The following is a 19,687-nucleotide window of genomic DNA, read 5'->3' on the forward strand; positions in this document are numbered from 1 at the left end:
GAGGAGGATGCCATGAGTTCAAGTTCAAGGCTGCATTGGGCTACGTAATGAGACCTGTCTCAAACAACCAAAACAAAAGAGGGCAACATAACACTAGTGGGACATTTGGGCAGCCTTTCTGTCTCTCAGGAGCTATTCTTATTTCACATTTCTATTCTCCATTCCTATTCCCCAATAAATTTTCCTACTCTTAACCTCTCTTTTCCTTAGAATTCATTCTTTGACTTTGGGGAACGCGAACTCAGCATATCTGACATCTAGCATGTAGGGGGTTACATTTATTTCCCTTACATTATTCTTATATCAACCTGGGTCTAGAAAATATCTGTGCTCTTAATTTTCTGGCACTCTTATTGGGCTCACAGTAAACAGCAAGAGCAAACATCTACATGGGAAGCACTGGGCAAATGTGTGTGACACTTGCATGCATATTCACATGTTCACCTTTGCAGTGCTCTCAGGAGCCAGTATTCTGAGTTAGCTCCATTTTTCAGAAGAGGAAACAGAACAACTCGTCCAAAGTCAACGGGACCTCAGGGATCTTTTCCTCCCGAGTCCTGGACTGCACCTTTACCAGGTGCCCTTTTTTTGGCTCTGGGCACTGAACCCAAGGCCTTTGCACTGAGCTACATCCTCAGCCCCTTTTATTTTTAATTGTTAGAATTTACGTCAGTACATGTTTGCAGTACACAGTGATCACATTCATGATGAGGAGTCCACACATGCACACAGCACATTTAAGTTCTTCTTGCCCTGACTTTCCCCTCCTTCTTCACTCCCTCCATCTCGTGGTCTCTTCCTAGACCTGTTTTTTAAATAAATTTTATTTGCCCTTTTTACAATTTTTTATTTTGAGGCAGGGTCTCACTAAATCGAGCCAGGCTGGACTTGAATGTGTAATTCTCCTACCTCAGCCTCCCAGGGTGCTGACATTACAGGCCTGTGCCACCATGCTAACTTTGAAATAAAGGACTGTCAAGAGCTGGACATGGTGGTGCACGCCTATAATCCCAGCACTCAGGAGGCTGAGTCAGGAGGATCTCAGGAGTTCAAGGCCAGTTTGGATTACAGAGTGAGACTTTGTCTCAAAAGAAAAGAAAAGAAAAACTAAAATAATGACTGTTACCCTAGTTTAGCTGGCAAGATCAATGTAAGCATAGAGAGGTTCTAAAAAGAAGGAAAAGGGAAGCAGAAGAGTCAGAATGAGGGTTGCAAAATACTGAGGCTGCCATGCTGATGGGGCATGCCTGTGGTCCCAGCACTTGGGAAGCTGAGGCAGGAGAAGTGCCATGAGTTTGAGGCCAACCTAGGCTACTTAGTGAGTTCAAGGGCAGCCTGAACTACATAGTGAGACCCTGTCTCAAAACAAACAAACTAGTGGGACATTTGACCTTGTTTTTGTGAAAAGAATGTGCCAGTGTCTGGTTCAGACGTTGGAAGTGATTACCCAAGTTTAATAATTGAATGAGAAAACGTACAAGTCTCCCAGTAGCACTAAGTGCCGGTCTACACAGGCACACTCTCCTGAAAGGAGGCCGAAACCTCATCCGCAGTCGCTACTGTACTCACCAGCACGCAGGGGCGCTGCACCGGGTACCGAGGGCCTCCACCAGACTGCCTGTGTCAGATAGGCCCGGAGGCGGAGCAGCTCTGCTCTGCTGGGGGTGATCCCCCGCATCCCAGCCTTATTCCCAGTCCGAGTTTGAGCATGGCACAATGAAGTCATGGAAAATATCTCTAAAGCTCACGTGATAGTGTTAAACGCTTATAATCTCGTGGAGCCACATTGCTAGCTGTCCAGAGCAGCACTCCCGCCCCCACCACGGTTGGGCTGCGGCCTGCGCTCCAGTGTCGGGAGGCCACACCGGAGTGGACTGCAGAGCCCAGCAGAGGCCATTTCCGTGCTGAGCTGTGCACTGCTAGACTGCTCAGCCCCCAGTAGTTCCCTGTATTGTCACGGATTATTATTTGACATTATCTCCAACAAGATCGTGAGCCTCAGAAAGAGAGTCCATGCATTGTAGTCGTGTTGCCAACAGTGAACAACTTTATAACTGCTCAAGAAAAAGTGCACCAATATACATGTACATATGTACACATTAGTGTGTGTGTGTGCGCGCACAAGATGAAAAGATAACCTCCCTATAACATACAGTCACTTTTCCTACTGAAACCAGAGAAACACATACCAATGGCGTTACACAGTTATCATTCTAGAATAAGCTTAAATTAGCTCAAAAATACTATTTGGAATAAAAGTAAATGCTTTTCCTTTCCTGTTTGCGTAGCTGCTAATATGCCCATTTGTCAAGTAATTCCTGGTGTTTTTCCCTCACACTCAGGCACAGAAATACCATTTTCAAATAATATATATTCTTGAGACAGAGAAAATAATTTGAGAGTAACAAAATCTAGCAATATAGATAATATTATCTATATGTGATGTAACATTAATAAATCATTTGGTATGCATTGTCTCTGTTTCCAGGTTTAGCAGCTACCTGGTGTTTTCAAATACGTTATCTAAAAGCATGCCTTTAACAACTCACTGACATTCTTATTTCAACTGGAGTTTCCACCTTAAAGGTTTTTGTTTAGTTTGGTTTCTTTTATGAAAGGAAACAAAGATTTTTTAGGAAGAGAATTGTTCCAAATCTTCCAGGTTTATCAAAAGAGTTTAATAACTTTATCATACTGACTACTGAGACTCTTTCAGTGTGTCCTTACCTGCTTACTAAAAGTCCAATTCGGAAAGGACTTTTTACTGTTTAATTTCCAGCCTTTGCTCCCAGAGGCTGTCTTTACTTTTAAAAGTACTAGAGAAAGGGATAAATAAATAAATATTTTGTTTGTAGGGAAGAAATAGGAAAAAATACACATTTATAAACCTAAAATTAAGAATGAATTATTTGCCAGCAATAAAATTTCTCAGTAGTCTTTTTAGAAGTAGAATTTAAAATCTATATTTAAAATTTTGGTTGGGAAATAACCAGCTCAGAAAAGAATGGTGTATACTATACTCTGAAGAATAAGGAAGGGAAGCTGTGGAAAATTGCTTTTCTTTCTCATTTCCCACACTTGCCACCCCAAATATTCTGATTATTTTGATTCAAATGGTTTTGGTTTGCTTTTTATTTGGGTTTTTTTTTTTTTTTTTTTTTTTTTTTTTTGCAGTACCGGGGTTCACACTCAGTACTTTCCGCTTGCAAGGACAAATGGTTCATTTTTTCGGAGCAAAAAATAGACTCAAAACATAGTTCTATTGTGTATTTACACTACAGCATTTGACAAGAATAAAAACAAGTAAGAACTACTCAGGGTCCGGGATTTAGCTCAGTGGCACTGTGCCTTCCTGGCAAGTGCAAGGTCCTAAGGTCAATCCCCAGTACCAATAAAAACAAAAACAAAAACTATGCAGCACAGTGATCTTGTAACTTGGACACATCTGCAAACCTGTGGAAGCATAAATCACAGTGAACGGTACAATGGTTGCTAAATACCCAATATTTCCTTTTCTAGTGATAAAGCTTTTATTGTAAATATGATTTAATGTTACAGGGTAAAACTTTTAAAACAGATATTTCATTTTACATGTCTTAGAACAATAAATAAAAAATATCCTCATAAGTTAACCTTTTTTTCTTAAGTCTTTAACTGGTAATATACTAGTATTCACCGTTTAAATTTTTTAGACTATATATTCTGTTGAATAGAGTTAAAAATATAATATTTCATTTCATAGAAATATCCATAACTATACTGATATTGTATATACTTGTACATATATTTAATGCTAATAAATAATGATCCATTGATGTGACAGAATATTTCAGATATAAACATTTTAATCTTTTTGGCTTCCTCAGGAATGAAAGTAATCAGGAAACTAGATGAAATTATTTCCTTCCTCCTTTTTTAAGGCAAGAAGATTGAGTTCAGTGAAGTACATTCTGTCTTTCTCTACCAGGTGCATATTTACATTTGCATTGCTAAATTATTTACCATAAATACATTTTTAACTCTAGAAAACCTTAAAATAATAAAGTTCCATTTCTGGCTTTATACAAATATGTGAAAGTTAATGTGTATAAGGCATATACTTTAAATTACAGGGCATTTTTGTTCATTATTCTATTACCCTTGCTATGTTACTCAGCTCTCCCTGCAGTTGTGGAATATTAGGGAGCCCCCTAGTGGCATCTGCATTTCTAGTAAATTTTCAAACTGAAGAATAAACTTGCTTCTTTCTTTTCCTAATTACTTGGCCTCGCTTTGATACCCAGACATATTTTTTCCTAATTTTTCAGCCCAAGTAGAATTATTTTTATGTCTCACATATAGTGTGCAAGTTTGGGCCATAAAAAATGTAATAACAATAATATCACCTTCAGTGATTTAAATGCTCAGTTGCTGAACTCTTTCATTCTTTCTCATCTTGTGATGTTTCCAGTCACCTGAAAAACTATCTGGAGATTCACTATGAAAACTATTTTCATGGGAAATAAAATTCCTACATTGAATTGAAAAGAACAGGGCCGGGGATTTAGCTCAGTGGCACCACACCTGCCTCGCAAGTGCAAGGTCTTGAGTTCAATCCCTGCTAACACCAAAAAAAAAAACAAAGTGAAGAAAATATACATACACTCAAATAAATATTAGTTTAAATATTACTGTAGTAAAGAGAAATATTTTATTATCATTTCACCTAGCCAGAATACTGTGTATACAAAATGATACCTAAACCACATTATCACTAAAGCAGCCATGTGACATGTTTAGAACTTTCTAGCATTACCATTAGTTATGATCAAGATTTGATAGTATGCTGAAGAATATCTTCTCCTTGGAACAAATGAGCAATTTATACTAGTTCTGATACTTTTCCAACTGGATCTCTTCCAAGCCTCTGCCATGATATGGAGTTGTTTTCCTTAACCAGGTAAATGAAGGCTCCAGTGGGTTAATAATACATCCACAGAATCTTAAAGGGTGAGGTGGAATTAGACTAGGAACTGGTGGAAAACCATTCTTCACAGGGGGATCAATTTTAGCAGCAATACTAGGTGTGGTCAAACAATATGGTGGATGCTGAAAAAAAATTTTAATGAATTACAGTAAAGACACATTGCCATTAATCTCTCACAAAATATTCCCCCTTGCTTCTAATGCACTTAGCCCTTTGTTCCTGCCACTTTCTAAAGCAGTTCTGGAAGTCCTCTTTTGTGAGAGTCTATTTGTGGCTGCCTCGATGTCCTGAATCAATTTTAAATATTTATGGCAGTTTTTGCCAAATAAAAACATGATGATGTGTCCTCATCTACCTTATTGACTGGGTCTGGTACCATGCGACTTCTTGCTCTTCCCCAAAGTGAAAATAACCATGAGAGGTAGACATTTTGAATTGATTCAGGCCATTATGGTAGCCACAGCAGTACAACTAAAGACACTCCAGAACTGTCTGAAAGAGGACTTCCAGAACTGCTTCAGAAAGTGGCAGGAAGATGGGATGAGTGTGTTGAAAGGGAGGAGAAGGAGTTTGATGGGGATTTGGCAATGTCTCTTTTACTGTAATTTTTTTAAATTTAAATGTTAACTGTATTTTTATCACACCCAAGTATAAACTTGAAAATAGTATGAATTTGTCCTGGAAATTATACCATAAACTATCAACCTTATTGAAACACAGACTGAGAGGTGGGTATCTAAGGGAGACGTATCCAGCCAGACTGTGGGAGGCTTTAGGGGCTATACTGAGAGGCTTTAGTTTATCCTAAACAGCAGTAGAAAATATTGTGAGATTGGTCAGGTTTTTGTTTTAGGAAATCAGTTTGAGATCAGGGTGGAGGATAAATTTGAGAGGAATAAGATCCAAGCCAGACTGAACATTTAGTCCAGGGAGGAGATGATGATAGCTGGTAGAGAAAGTTATAAAAATGTCTCTGCAGTAGTGTGAGGTCATTTCTGGGCCAGTGGTTCCCTGAGCAACAGTGGGATCAACTGGGCCCTGAGCACCGGCCTGGCCCTGGCCTGGCTCAGCTCAATGCCCTGTCACTGTCACATTCTTCCATTACCTGCTCCTTGCCCTTGGAAATACTACTACCTCCCTGGATCTCCCTGAGAGTGAGCTCGTATGAGCATCTTGTACCTCCATCCCTGAAGCAAGACATGGGTTGTGTAATCTGAACACTTCTTTGGAGGGTAGGAAGCATGCAAAAGAGCTGGGCAGGAAGCAGGATCTGGAAACACAGGAGCATGTTGATGCTTGATATCAGTCATAGGGACAGGGAGAAGCCCAGAATGGCTTGGAGGTCTCCATCGTGACAACTGGGCGGATGGAAGTACAAACCACTGTTTGGAGAGCCAGGCAAGGAGGAGGAGCAAAAGTGAACTGTGTTGGTTTTCTATGCTAAAAATTCACTCCACAAATCTAGCTTGAAGTATCACATGCTTATATTCCCATTCCTCTGGGTTGCAAGACTGGGCATCCTCAGCTGGGTTCTCTGCTTCAGGGTTTCATGAGGCTGTCATCAAGGGGTCAGCGAGAGCTTGGTTCACATCTGAGGACTCAGCTAAGGGAGAGATATGTGACAGCATTCAGTTTCCAGGAGCTGAGGGTTCATGACAGCTGTCTTCTTCAAACCAGCAACAGGGATAAAGACAAACCTACTAGAAAGACAGCTGTGTACAATGTAATCAACCCAAGATGACGACCTTTGTCATATTCTCTTCACCAGTCACAAGTTGTAAGTTCCACCCATACTCAAGAAGAAGGAATTACACAACATGAGAACCACACAACTGTTGGTGAGACTGTTCATAATGTTTGTGAAGTATAAAACCTTCTGAGTGTTGGGCTGGGGATTTAGCTCAGTGGTTCTGCCGCCCGCCTCGCAAGCGCAAGGTCCCAAGTTCGATCACCAGTACAAAAAAAACCCCAAAACCTTCTGAGTGTCCTTACCTCTAATTCAAGGACATTCCATTATACTATAATGTGGACCATTATTACACAGCTTTAGGATTATTAGAATGAAAATATGTGGCCTAAAAATATTCACCATGTAGGAAGGGAAATAAAGGAATAACTTCATTCTTTCTCATCTTCAACATCCATTCAGAAAAGGTTGTTTTATAGATTTTGAAAACTACAAGGCAGCAAAATCCAAAAATGCTTAACCCTAAATATCATTATAATACTATTATATTGTGGCTGGTTGTTTTCCTGTCCACTATGAGATTTGACTTGATGTAAATATTTAGTGAAATACTAGAAATGATTTTAAATTCCTTCTTCTTCACATACTTCCCCCCCAAAACCTTGATTTTTTGTAAAATAGACACAGTCCTACAATGCCATACATTTTATCCAGTCTTCTTCCAGGTTGTAATGACTTTTTCTTTAAAATCCCTGACGACTCTCCCCATTTTTCCCATTCACCCTCTCTGTCCTAGCGTAAGCTGTTACTGTCTCTTGTCTGGATGATCCCACATCAGTCTCTCCTACCTGATGTTCTTACTCTACTCGCTCCTTCTCTCTATCAGTGCTACTCAGGGTTGAGGTTTTCTTCCATGTAAACAACTTTTAAGAGGCAGTTTCTTTTTCAGTCTTTTGTGTTCATGTTCCTCTTCCAACACTGTCTTCTACACACCCATGCCTGTCTTTTCAGAAAACCTATTATCTGATGTACTTGGCTATTCTTCAGTACAAACCAAGCCATCTTTTCCTCTTCAAGAAATCCTCTCCTGGCCCCTATAAAAGGCAAGCTTGTTTCTGATTCCTTGTCTCAGTTTGGATTGTGGTTCTGACTTGGATTGTCCCTGTCCCTGTCATGCTGTGTGGCCTGAGACACAGTGAATGTGGACAGGGAGCCTTGGCAGAGGAGACCAAGACGGACTCATCTAATGGACAGAGAGAAAAACAGACAGGATGAATCTGTGACAGAACTCAGAAAGCAGTGGTTACAGCAGAGCCACAGGTTTGGAGGAAGGTGGACCAAATTAGTAGTGATGTTAACACATTCCAGAAGTCAAAATCAGTCCAAGCCAAACAGGTGAGCTAGAGCAAATTCAAATAGCAAGGATTGAAAAAAAAAACAAAAACAGAGAGACAGACAGAAAGCACTTGTGAAGGCATCCCAAATCCCAGAGCACAAAAGAAGCACAAGGTTATACACGAGGATGTTCTGAGAATCCAGAGGATAAGCAGGCAAAGGAAGCGGATGAGAGAGGCAGCCTCTGCCCAAGACCTCGGTTCCTCAGTGACCATGTGTCCCACAGCATCAGCATGGTCATGTGGAGGGCCATGTCTTTGACACCAGTCTTGCTTGGTTCAGACTCATCTTCCACCATGTACTGTGTGATCTTGGACCATTATCAAGCTTCTCCAAGCTTCAGTTCACTTATCTATAAAATGTAGGTAGCATATCAATCTTAGGGCATTACCAGAGTTAATATGATCACATATATATGAAATGCTTGGTAGCTGGCAAGTATACAACATATATATTGATTTTTATCATATTATTTGTATTTTTATGTTTTTCATCTGCCAAAACGAGAATGGCTACCGAGTTTTATGTATTTCTCAATCTTTCATGAGGCCTGGATAACCTCCCTCAGTTCTTACGATCCCCCAATTTGCCTTACACACAGTGCACTCATGCTACATATGTTTCAAATTATTTAAGCTAATTTCCCAAAAGATATTTGAACTCCTTGAAGAGAAGTTTCCCAGTGCTGAGCTCATCATGAAGACTTGGCTGTTGCTTGTAATTATGAACCATTTCAAGGCCCTCATTCATTCACTATGCACTGAGTACCCGCCAGGTGCCATGTACTAGGGATGAAACAAAGAGTAAGTTTAGCTTCCTGAGAAAGGCATGGATTGTTTCATTAAAGGAAGAGCATGGTGAATCCTACAAAAGAAAATCCTCTAAAAGATCATCTTGCTCAGTTCTTTAATTTTGCAAAGGTGTGACAGAAGAGCAAGGAAATAATACTGCCTGTTGCTTCCCTTCTTTGACCAATCTTTATCCTATTGAGTGCATTTTGTTTTGAAGAACAGAGGGGAAAGGGAGGATGGTCTTAGCTGAGGAGAAGTCCAGGAGGGAACTGTTTTGCCTGCACTGTGCCACTGTGAGACAGAGCATGCTCGTCTCAGAGAAGGTTGCCAACAGGTGCAGGGAGATACCCACTGGTCTCCACAGAAACCTGACCAGAGTCGTGTGTGGCTGCTGTGCCCCAGCCTCCACGCAAGACTCCTATAGGACGGGGAGGAAGGAACAAGTCACTCGGGAAGAACACAGAGGAGTTTCTGCTTTCTTGCTAGAAAGGCCAAGACTGTGGCTTCCTCCTACAGTCATTCCAGACCAGCGTTCAGTGGGTTGAAAGGACACATCCAAGCATTTGGGTATAGAGATGCATTTCAGTCAGTGCTGTGAGACTGGCATCTAAAAGTTCAGTGGCTTGAATCAAACTGTTTGATCAACAGCCTTCAGAACTTGATCACAAACTTATTTCAAGATCAGCGTTCCAAGGTGAAGATTAACATCTCCTGTTCGGTGGGGCTAATGAGACATGATTTACTAATCCTAAAAGTAATCTTCATTAGACACTGGAGCACTGCTTGTTTCATTGTTAAATATTACCCAGTCCCTGAAGAACTGGAAGATAAATAGGGAATAAAATAGAATGTAGTATTATAATTAGGCCCTCTGAAATGAAAGCAGTAATTTTTCCCTACATGGGCAGTAAGTGTCACTTTTCCACCCTAAATAACTAAGTATTAGCATTTGTAATAAAAGTTTGGTACAAGCATTCTTGAAATACTCAGTCATGTGGACAGTGGAGAAATAGGAGATTGTAATTCAGCAGAACTCGCTGAGAAGGCGAGTTTATTGCAGAGTTCAACTGCAGTAATATTAGTCATGGTGCAGGTTAATTAGCAAGATGACCTCATTATTATTTATTTATTGTTGTTTTGTAGGTTTTTCCTATGGTGATACACTTATTTTTAACACTAAGGATTTCATGATGAAAGTCTAAATGTTTTGGGATGCCTTTGTTTTATCTCATTGGCACCTTTTTTTCAACCTGCCCATCATAACCAGAAGGGAAGTGGGGAAAGGGAGAAGCAGGACTGGAATACAAGAGGATCATAGATACGGACTCAGGGTTCCCAAATCTAGAAAAGCAGAATGTAGCCCAACCATGGTAATAAGCATGGTTGACAGATGTTTCCATGATGTTTGCTGTTCTAAATTTTGTTTTCAATAGAGGGTAAAGGATAAGTACAGAGAGGGGAGGAGAAAGAGGAAGAGAATCTTTGTGACATCTATTTACTGCTTCATTACAAGTCTTCTTGCTAAGTTACAGCTGGGAAAATACTGTTGGCATTTCATATACAATTAGTTACAAAGTATACTAAAGCCAGATTGTCAGATTATGTCAGTAACATCTAAATAACAAGAAAATTGCCTTACACAGATGGAAAATGTGTAAGATGCATAGATCACCCATGTAAGCAACCTCAACTAAGATTCATTCATTAATTTTGTCCTATTCATTTATTTTGTCTATAATCATAGACTACATTCTTTTCACTTTTTTTTTTTAAAAGAAAAATCATCAAAGCCTTTTCACATTTCAAAATCATCAAGCTTTTGAAAGTCTCCTAACCCTTGGCAGAGGGGGATTCCACCTGTACCGGGCTCCCAAAGAAATACCAGTAACTGCCTCACTGCAACTGGAATCTAATAAATTCAGCAAGTGCCCCCAAAATAAAGTTTTAGGAAACCAGTTTAACAATTATTCTAGGTACTGTTATATTTGGTAGAATTATTAAAAGTTATTTTCTTTCTATACATATTAAACAACAAACATTGTTTTCAAAGAGAATCCTCAAAATTAATCAGCATGTGAGATTAACACATCCCGTTGACCAGTGGCTCTTCTCTGCTCGGGCCAAATATTGCATCCACTGCCTCAGTGGTAATAAGTATGTGTTCTTACTCACAAGTGATGCTGGGAAATATTAGGGGAAGCAATCATAATGTTTGAAATAATATGAAGACACCAAAAACAACAATGTTTTTAGCTATGTGGTGTTAGATCAATTTAAGATAACTTCTTTGAAGTCAGGCATGGTGGTGCATATCTGTAATCTCAGCACTCTGGGAGGCTGAAGTGGGAGGACTGAAAATTCAAACCCAGCTTAAGCAATTTAGCAGGACTCTGTCTCAAATGAAATAAAAAAGGGCTGAAGGTGAAGCTTAGTGAAAAGGTCCTGGGTTCAATCCTCATTATTGCAAAAGCAAACAAAAACTAGTTAACTTCTTTGAATTTTTGCTTCTATAATTCAAAGCGGGGATGCTAATAAAAACCACATAAGTTTGTTTTGAAAAGTGCTCTTTAAAATATCAAGCAACACATGCATGTATGGAAGAGACCAAGACATGAAAGAACAGGGAAATCAATGAATATCCATCATTGCTGTGAGGAATATTGCAGAAAGCACATATGTGCTTTGTTCTACAAGATAAAGGACCACAAGAAAAGCACTATGCAACTTGGAGAGGGTCATCAGACCGGGAAAGAAGGGTGTAATTCATGTATAAGTCCACATATGCCCAAGTGCCATTGCTAGAAAAATTGCTACATAGCTAATTCAATGACTGATTAAAATGCTGTTTTAAATCCAGTTTCTACTTGTTTTCCCAACTTTCCTTCTCCTCTCCATGTGCTAGAGTGAAAACACCACTGCTCTGGGAATCAGGAAACATGCAGTCTAGGTCATGTTCACTGGGTGTGCTTACTTTGCATTGTTCGTTCATTCATTCGTTTGTTCCATCAGTCAGTGATTATGGGCCTCTGAAGTGTCAGTCTTACACTGAGCACCAAAGGTGGAGTAGCTCACTTCTCTTCCCCTTCCCATCCAGCAAGGGTCACTTAACTTCTCCAGCTTCTCCTCCTTCGTCTGTAAGAACAGGGAGACAGGCACAGTACTTACTACAGTCTCTTTCAGTTCTAAAGTTTGAGTCTTTGTTCTCTCTGCAGATTCTGATTCTTTATGCTTCTCCAGAGTCTCATGGAATCTGTCCCTCTTTACTAAATATTATTATGAAATAATACTCATGTCAGTCTGTATACATGTACAGAGATTTACACACATAAACAAGTCTACGTGTATGTCCTTTTTCCTGAAATAGAATTCTTCCATTCAATTTATGCATTACTCATAAATTGAGACTGATAGAAGCCATTTTGCTCTTTGTAGAGTTTTTTACAGATTTTTGTATTAAATAGTTCTATCCTATATGTAGTTAGGATGTAACAGAAGAGAAAAAATACATTCACAAATAAATACACATCAGAATCCACCCTTCAGAAGAAAGAAATCCCTTTCAATGATGGAATCAGAGGTTTCTTGTAGGCAGTGGAGCAAACATGGGCCTGAAAGAAGGCACAGGATATTGGTAAGCAAAATGAAAAGAGAAAAGGTCACTCATGAAATACTATGAGCAGAGCTCAATCATGAGAAAGCATTGGGTTTCTGAAAAAATCCTGGCCATGGCGGATACCTCAGCTGTGTTGAGGCTGGTAGAGGAAGTTACAGCAGGATGTGGATCATGATGCCAAATTCAGGTGCTGGACTTTGTGCTCTAGGCTAGCACAATCCAGTAAGTTATCGTGCCAGCCCCAAGTGCAAATTGCATATGTAATTTAAAATTTTAGGTGCTTGCTTCGGCAGCACATGTACTAAAATTTAAAATTTTAGAAACTTTAATAGAAAAGGTAAAAAGAGACAGATGAAATTAATTTTAGAGATATATTTCTTTTATCCGGTATGACAAGCTAGCACTTCAACATGGAATCGATGTTTAGATTTTACAGTTTTTCAATCCTACGTCTTAAATCCAGTGGGTATTTAACACTGTATGCTCATCTCGATTTGGTGAGTACTGGTGCCTGGTGAATGCTGTATTGGACCATGCAGCTCCAGGCTATGGAGAAGTATTCCTGGGTTGTAGGTAGGGAGCGGCTTATAAAAAGCAATTTTTAGGCATCTAAGTGAGAGTTTTGAGTGGAGATGTGTGACAGATTGTGAGGGCATCATAGACCCAGGCAGAGATGATCCTTTTCAAACAGCCTAGGTTTGAAGCAAGTGGAGATGAGCTGGGGGAGACTGACTCACTTGTAAATACTTAGGAGAAACACAGAAGCCACACAGTTCTGTTGAAGGGAAAATAAAGAGCAATGCTCTGACTTACATAGTGCAAGGACAAGTAACACTCTTCTTTTATGTCACTTGATTACCTTGCTTTTCCCCCAGAGACCTCAATTACACACATTTACTAATGAACCGTGTGTACTTTGAAGTTGATATCCCTATGGACAATTGTTCTTAAAGTCAATAACCCAGTGCCATGGCATTTACACAGCAGAGAGGAACACTTGTTTCTGAAAGCACGGAAAACAAAGAAAAGGAAATATCCAATTCTGCTTAGATTCTTCAACCAAGTAACGCTTAAGTGAATATTGAAGGATAAAGGCATTTTCTACAGATAGAAACAGAATGACCAGCATGAGGGCAAGGAAGAGCATAAGGAAAATTAGGAAAGGACCTGTCATGTTTGGGAACCATGAATATTTGTGAAATTCAGAATCTGTGTGGACCCTTCCTTCGTATCCTAAGCAATGAAGCTGGGCAGGCCACTCAGGAGAAACTGAAGTGGAGGGAAGTCAACACCCAGCTAAGCACACAGGGTCTCCATTCTGCTGCAGAGGTGTGGGAGCAAAGGTGCTCTCAGAGCCGCAGGCAACACTGAGGGCCATGGCATTGACTTGGGAAAAGACACAGAGGTCAGCTGCTCCAAGAGTCACAGTGAAGACAGTGGCTTGTGGATTACAACTGCAAGCACTGCCTTGGTGTTGGATATGATGGTCTGCCTTCCACTGAAAAGTAGTCTGCGATTCACTGCATTGACCTTTGCTCACCAATAGCACCCTCGGGCACCTTACCCTCTCTGTTCAAAGTTTAAACAGTAAGAGTGTTGCTATGTGTGCAACGTGTCTCTCTAAGGTGCATTTTTGCCATCTGGTACTTAGTATTCTGTGAACAAAAAGCTTCAGGGAAAAGTCACTACTTCATTTGTCTTCATTAAAGCTGCAAATGATAGAGAAATACACACACCTATGCCACCTATGCTCAGTTTCTATTATATAGAACAGGTGACACAACATGGCGACATAAAGCAACACCGCTTGCTAGCTCAGAGTTCTGGGGGTCAGAGGTGCAGGCAGGATCAGCCAGATTCTCTGCTGAGGGTCCCAGCACTGAAATCAAGCTGACAGTTGGGCTGGGCTTTCTCTGGAGACACTGGGGAAGAATCTGCTTCCAAGTTCATTCTTGAAGTTGGTGGAATCCAGTTTCTTGCAGCTGTAGCTGAGGACCTACTTTTCTTGTCGGCTGGTGGCCAGGCGTCTATCTCAACTCCTACAGGCTGCTCTCCAAATCTTTTCATCTTCAGGCTAGCCACAGTAAGTCTGTTTTTCACTTGCTTGGAATCTCTAACCACTCCTTCCACTACCCACTGAAGAACACACTCTACTGTATAAGGGTTGGCGATTTGGCCTCCCTGGATGATCTGCCTAAAGTCCACTGACTTTAGCCTGAATTGCAAACTGTAGAATCCTTTTGTCTTGTAACAGTGTAATGTAATCAAAATAGCAATGCCAGATATAAAGTTAGTGGGGGACTTAGAATTCTACACTGCCGGAAGTACACTTCTATCTCATGTCAGAGTATATATCAAATGGAATCAGGTTTTTCCCCTTGGAAAATGAAAGAAGCTGTTGCTACGGCATAAAATGAAACAAAAACACAAAATTTCTTTGAATATCTATAAAAGGACAGAATTTCTCCTGGTTGAGTGGCAGATTAAATGGGGGTGAGGGGAGGGAAGAAATCGACATGAGCTTAAGAGAAAAGGCATACAATAAGAACCAATTTCTGGCAGCATGGTAAAATAGTTACCTTACATCACTCTCACTGCTGAAATAACTAAAATATTTGGTGAAATAATTAAAATATCTCTATAAATGCATAACTGTATCTATGAGGCTGCTTGAAAATAAGGACACAACAAAGCCACAATGTGGAATCAAATACAGGAATCTACTTGGTAAGCAAGTTCCAAAGTAGACATTGACCTGAGAATGTCTCCCAGACCCTAGAATCCTTTCCTTCTACTTTGATGGTTGGATGGGTCTACTTGTAGACTAAACCCTTGGACCACATCAGTGCAGGGGAAATAATAGAAGGCTCCCATAAAACCAGTATTCTGGGGCCTATACTGTTCATGTATAAATGACTTAGAAATAAATCCCAACATCTCATGAGGAAATCAATTTTGGCCCCAAATTCTCTAAGGATCAGTTATCACATAATGATCACTGCTTGAATTTGAAGTTCTAGTTTCTGCCATAGGAGTGGTACAAAAAAATTCTCAGGCATGATCCCAAAGGCCATGTCCTAAGGCAACTGGCAAAAGAAATGTATTCACCTTTGGAAAATGTTTAAAAGCTTGAAAATAGGAACGGGAAACCTGCAACTATAAAAATGACCAAGTATATTAGCATAAAATTAGATCCTAAAAATAATATAATAACAGAAATTAAAATGTAGTGACATCCTATACAGCATATTGGATATGGTGAAGATAGTAAACTAGAAGAGCAACCTTTTTTTTGGGGGGGGTACCGGGGATCAAACTTGGAACCTTGTGCTTGCAAGGCAGGCACAGTGCCCCTGAGCTAAATCCCCAGCCCTAACAATAAGATCTTTGCAGAAAGGCAAAAAGAAAAATTTCTGGGCCGGGCATTTAGCTCAGTGGTTCCGATGCCTGCCTCGCAAGCACAAGGTCCCGAGTTCCCGAGTTCAATCCCTGGTACCAAAAAAAAAAAAAAAAAAGAAAAATTTCTTTCAAAGGACCAGTAGTTAGGTTGATTGTCACTTTCTAATCAGCAGCAATGCAACCCAGAGGACAGTGGTGTAATATATATAATGAGTCATGCTGGAAAGAAAATTCTTTGAATTCTGTACCCAGACTGTGAAATGAGCATGAGAAATGTGATTCATATTTAAACAAACTGAGTGAATTCATACCCAAAGACTTTTCATAAAGGATATTATAATTAGCAGAGGAGCAATTCAAGTTAAAATGAAAATCTGGCCCAAATTAAATAACAACTGTTGAAATAATAACCCCCAAATATACCACCACACTTTTACAAGCTAGTGATATTCATTCTTATTGGCAAATGAGTGTGGCAGTCACCAACCTCACAGTCATTATATGGGATCATGTATGTTACAAGCAACAGAAAAAGTGTAAGTACCCAACAAATAATATCTGCCTCTATCATTCTCACTACTGTGAAATAGTTTTGGAACTCCTGTGGTGATTTCTGGTCAGAAGCAAGCATGGGATCCACAGATCTCCAGAGCTGTCCCAACTGACCGCTGGTGCTCACAGCTGGCAAAGGCTCCTTGACCAAGCTCCAAGTCATCCTCCTCTCAGCCCTTTTCCCATGAGGTTTCACCTTGCTGGTGAGAGCTACAGGCTTGGCATCAGTGGTTTCAACCTCTACTCCAAAGTGCACACTAAGAAGTTCAAACAGAGTCCAGCATGGCATCTAGCAGCTGGAGCCATACCCCTAGGTTGACACTGGTCCTACTTGAAATGCCAATTGAGAAAGCTCAGTGCAGCCCACAAAGTTACTATCTGTTCCAGCCAAAAGTGGACCAAAGGCTCCTGAACCCCCTTGCAGTTATAAATCCTTTCTCTACTTTTTTTTTTTTTCTTACCAGGGATCAAACTCGGGTCCTTGCGCTTGAGCAGCAGGCGGCAAAACCACTGAGCTAAATCCCCGGCCCCTCTCTACCTTTTTTGAGATGTAAATCTTCTACTAATCAGGATTGTCTCTTAAGGCCCTGGAGGAACTATCCCTTCTAAATGCAGACCTCTGTGAGATGGAACTCTCTCCCCCTGGCTTGCCAGCTCCGATCCCTGCTCCTTGCTCGGGAGAGGATCCTCTCTCTCTTTCCCTCTGTCTCCCCCCCCCCAGCCGTGTCCCTCTCTCCCCCACTCCTTCTCTCTCTCTCTCTCTCTCTCTCTCTCTCTCTCTCTCTCTCTCTCTCTCTCTCTCTCTCTCTCTCTCTCTCTCTCCTTGCTTTCTCTCTTGTTTTCCAGGCCCCATGGGAGGATAAGGGCTTAATTTCTACGGGTGCCTCATTCCTTTCCATGTTTTGTATTGACAAATATTTGTGATACATAGTAAATACAGTCATCATGGGGAACTGGTACACATGCTTATCACATCTTAATCCTGTTTATTTCCCCTTCCCAACCCTTCCATTCCCTCCCATTCCCAGATCCAATTTGAAAAACTGTCTTCTGAAGATACAAGAAGTTTGTTTATCAACCCAGTGAGTGTCCATTAATAAACCCAGATGGTCCAAACACAGACCAACTCCCTTTCCACTCTAGTTTTCCACTCCCATGACTGACTGGAACCCCTCAGTTCACTCCACGACTACCTCATTTTCTTTTATTTTCTCTTTAAAATACCCAGTCACCTGTACATAGTTGAAGCAGAGCTTTTTCCTATACTGAAGTCATTCTCTCCCCTCCTATAGTAGTTCTACTCGATAAAATATGTCTTTACCATGACTGACTAGTGTACAGCTTTGTTTTCTATAACATCCTTCAATGCATGAGAGCATAATGGCGGCACCTTAGTGAGTTCCCTGGTCGCAGTGACTTGGTGCTGTCCTCAGCCTAGGAAGTTTTACTGAATACTAAACATCATAAAATCTATTGAAAACACAGAGCAAGACTAATTTTCTGAGAAGAAAATCTTAAGAACTTCTTTTAAACCGAGTCTCAACTCCACTGGACAAGGTTTGAGGTGGTCCCCAAAGCAGGAAGGGGAACCTTGATTCCCACCCATGGTTGGGGGCAGGTTCGCTGACTCCCATCACAGAATAATTTTCAGGATGCAGCAGTAAAAAGCATAAAGAGGCTTATTAGGCAGAATTGAAGTACACACTGAAAGGAAATAGAGTGTGGGCTTTCCAGAAAGAGGTGCACTGTAGTCTGGCCTAGGCATATTTATGTGGTTTTGATAGTGGAATTTGTGAATCTACAAAAAATTTAGTTTGATTTACAGGAGAAAATCAATAGCTCACTCACTGAGAAAGGTGTGATGGGCCTGGAATAAAAGAAGCATAAACAATTTTATAGAGTACACATATGGATAACCCCGGGTAACTTTGTATCCTGAAGTTGCTGTCTTCTTAAAGGTTCAATTTTAAAATTATGATTGTCCTCATTTCTTTTCAGTGTATCTTTATTTCTTCTACCCTACCTCAAGCTTGCTACTCATCTCAGTAGTTCACAAATCCTTCAGGAATTGGCTCATCTAGTGGAGAAAACAGGTCAGTGAAATGCTACAGAATTTTTTACTTGGGGAAGGAGAAGAAATTAAAGAAAATATTTCTGCATTTGGTTCGAAATGTCAGAATTTGCTTGCTGAATGGGAAATAGGAGGGCTGAGATGGAACTTCTGCCAGAAGGAAATCAGAAGGGCTGAGATGCCAAAAAGAGTGGTAGACAGCAGATTAGTGGTTGCCTAGGGCTGGGAGGGAGAGATGGGGGGGGACTGCTAAAGGTACAGTGTTTCTTTTGGGGTGATGAAAACATTCTAAAATGGATTATGATGATGGTTGCACAACTCTGAATATGTTAAAATCTTTTGAATTGTACATTTTAAAGGATAGTTCCCTATGAATTATATCTCAGTAAAGCCAATAACCAATTTTTTAAAAGAACATTGAGTGACAATCTTAATAAATATGTGAAAATCTGAATAATATTGTATAAAATAATAATGATAATAATAATAATAATGTTCAATTTAGAGGAGTTTAGAAAATAAGTATAGAATGAAAATCCTGACCAAAAATTTTACCTATCAGTTGGGAGGGGATTTTGGAATTAATGTTCTAACTTTACAACTGTTACAATGATTGTTTTTCTCAGAAATTATTCAATTAACTGATTTGTTTTTTGATTTTTTTTTTTTTGCTTCCCTTGATAAATCTATTATAATCCTTCTCATCCTCCCAGGATGTTTTCCAGGAAGGGAGAGAGAAGAAAATTTTAATACTTATTAATCCCAAATTATTTTATACCTTTTTCATCTCTTCTAACTCCAATATTTTTATTAAAAATTACCTTAGCACTCTTTCAAAACCTCTACTACCCAAAGATTAGATTTGTGCTTTTGGATAAGTATCCAGTCCAAAACTGTAAATAATGTCAAATTTTCATAGAAAGACGGTGGATTTTCTCAGCATAAACACTGAAGGTAAAAACAGCTAGATTCTATTTTGAACTCTGCTGGTGTTATGGTTTATATCAGAGATGGCAAACCTTTTAGAGAATGAATGCCCAAACTGCAACCCCAAACGCACTTATTTATCAAAAAGTGCCAGCACTGCAATTAAACCTGAATATCTGATGCTTGGCTGCTGGGACAACTTGGATCTCATGCCGAGAGAGGGCTCTGTGTGCCTGCTGCAGCACCTGTGCCATAGCTTTGTCTCCACTGGTTAATATCTAGATGT

General features: G+C 40.0%; 1 protein-coding gene across 24 annotated transcripts in view; it reads left to right on the forward strand.

Moving 5' to 3' along the window:
• Positions 1–19,687, forward strand: part of Hs3st5 (heparan sulfate-glucosamine 3-sulfotransferase 5) — a 287,277-nt gene that overhangs the window by 240,880 nt on the left and 26,710 nt on the right. For 21 of the 24 annotated variants that reach the window (XM_087207910.1, XM_087207911.1, XM_087207916.1 and 18 more), the window contains one exon: positions 18,402–18,496. The exons of the other annotated variants lie outside the window; for them this stretch is intronic. The gene's annotated coding sequence lies outside the window, so the exon portion shown is untranslated. The remainder of the gene's footprint in view (positions 1–18,401; positions 18,497–19,687) is intronic. 24 annotated transcript variants of the gene reach the window in all.

The sequence above is a fragment of the Heterocephalus glaber genome, unplaced genomic scaffold (genome assembly GCF_053883595.1).
Source record: "Heterocephalus glaber isolate CG9 unplaced genomic scaffold, H.glaber_assembly_v1.0 deba00000896, whole genome shotgun sequence".
In the NCBI taxonomy this organism is placed as follows: Eukaryota; Metazoa; Chordata; class Mammalia; order Rodentia; family Bathyergidae; genus Heterocephalus; species Heterocephalus glaber.